The 2,207-nt window shown below is 53.6% G+C and overlaps 1 protein-coding gene across 1 annotated transcript in view; it reads left to right on the top strand.

Moving 5' to 3' along the window:
- The window catches only part of CRYM (crystallin mu), a 12,125-nt gene that overhangs the window by 9,482 nt on the left and 436 nt on the right, over positions 1–2,207 (top strand). The window lies entirely within an intron of this gene.

Below are 2,207 nucleotides of genomic sequence, written 5' to 3'. Positions count from 1 at the left end.
CTGAATCAGTATGTTACCTAGCTGGGTGTGTGATAGGAGGAGACATCCCCTGCATGCCCAGCACCAAAAATAAAGTAATGCTGCTTTCCAATGCTACAAAGAGTGTTAGAGGGTTTTATTCACCATTTTTGGTGACAGTTTCTGGTGACTCAGATGGGACAATGCTGTTGACACTGCACAGATTCCGGGATCCTGAGGACTCCAGAGCACACCAGAGATTTTATGTGTGGTGCTTGGGGCTGGCTGGAGTTAAACCACACCTTTTGGCACGATTAGTATCTGCTAGTGCTCTTAGGCTGATAAGGAGGAGGCTCCTGTGCTCGCCCCAGCACTCACCTTCCTGATTGTATATGAAAGTCTGGTGCTTGTTGGTGGCCACGTTCTGCTTTCGCTGCTGCTGCACTGCTGCTCACCTCCCTGAATCGTGCCAGGGGGTGTTTTGCCAACAGCCCTGGCCGTGTGCCTGGGCTGGTAGGGGGCCAGGGCGGTGCTGCTGTTTTGGGGATGTGGTATCAGACAGGCTGGAACTCCAGGGCTGTTTTGTTAACCCCGCTGAGGTGAGCAATAGGAACTAACGAGCCACTGCTGCTTAGAAAAGTTAGCAGGGACTTACAGGGAAGACCCAGGGAAAGCTGTGGAGGTATTTGAAGGCATTGTCTGACCCGAGGACCCTGACGGGAGTGATATTCCACTAGTATTGGGAGGAATTCGAGTAAGTTGTTGGAAGCAGCGTGGAAGTGGCTGCTTCAGTGGAACAAAGCCCAAAAATGGGGTCGCCGCAGAGGCAGAGGAGGAATTAGTAGAGGTGGACTCAGGTAGTTGGATGGGGATCAGTGTGCTATTTGTTGAGAGCAGGGCCACTGGAAGTGGGAATGGGACAGGTAGGAGCTGCCAGAACCCAGAGTCCACCCAGGGCTCCTGATCAAGCAGGACAGCTCTTGATGTTGGAAGATGTGTGACAGGGACCAGAGGTGTCATCCCCAGCTGAACCTCTGGTTACATTAGCACTGGCAAGTGAGAAAATGGATTTCTTAGTAGATACTGGAGATGTGTATTCAGTTTTAAATACATGTAAAGGGAAATTAAGTCAGAAAATTATTCATGTACTTGGTGCCACTGGAGACAGACAAAATTGGCCATTCTTTCAACCTCTGAAATTTATAATTGGGAAAAAGTGGTTAACACATAAATTTTTATATATAATAGTCCAGATTGTCCTATGCCCCTGTTAGGAAGAGACATTTTAAGCAAATTAGAAGCACAGATAACTTTTGAGGAAGGAAAAATAGAAGTTCATATCCCTGAACCTAAACCTCTGGAAGCCCAAGTTTTTATGTTACAGTCACTTGACCCATCAGAAGAAGAAATCTTGGCTGGGGTAGAAAACAGTTATGCCCTTGGTATGTGCTATGGGTGCCCCAGGACATTCAAAATTGGCAGAACCTGTGAGAGCATCATTAAAACCTAATGTCAAACCACTAAGGCAGAAAAAAGGTCCTATAAAACAAGATGTGAAGAAGGGGCTGGAAAAACTAATAGATAAATTTCAACAACACGGACTTGGTGGAATGTCAATTGGAGTATAACACCCCTATTTTGCCGGTGAGGAAACCACGTTCCGAAGAATGCGGGTTGTTACAGCACTTAAGGGTTATCAATCAGATAGCACAAAACACGCATCCGAAGTACAGCATTAGATTCAAAAGACGCCTTTTTCTGCACATCTCCAGGTGTGGGCAGCCGAGCTATTTTTGCTTCTGCAAAGTTTCCCTCGCCCCTGGAGGGGGCCGAGGCGGGGCCGGGGCGGGGCGGGGCGGGACGCGGGGCGGTTCCGCTGCGGGGCGGCGGCTGCGGGGCCGCCCCGGCGGGTTCTTAGCGGCGGTGCGGGCGGTGTCGCAGTCCCGTCCCGGTGCCGTCCCGGGGTGCCGGTGCTCGCCATGGGCTCGGCTCCGCCCGCCTTCATCGGCGCCGAGGAGGTGGAGAAGCACCTGCCCCGCTCCAGCCTCCTGCTGCCGGCGCTGGAGGCCGCCCTGGGCAACTTCTCGTCGGGCCCCGCGGGAGGCGTCGTGCAGCCCCTGCGCACCGTGCTGGCCGTGCCCGGGCACGGCGGGTGAGCGGCGAGCCCCGGGCACGGCGAGGCACCCGGGCAGGGCGGGCGGGGAAGGCGCCGGGGGGAGGGAGGGAGGGAGGGGAGCGCCGGGAAAGGC

Source organism: Empidonax traillii, unplaced genomic scaffold (genome assembly GCF_003031625.1).
Source record: "Empidonax traillii isolate 1590-97213 ecotype Southwest subspecies unplaced genomic scaffold, ASM303162v1 scaffold715:size483424, whole genome shotgun sequence".
Lineage (NCBI taxonomy): Eukaryota > Metazoa > Chordata > Aves > Passeriformes > Tyrannidae > Empidonax > Empidonax traillii.
This window is presented reverse-complemented; position numbering and strand designations above follow the sequence as displayed.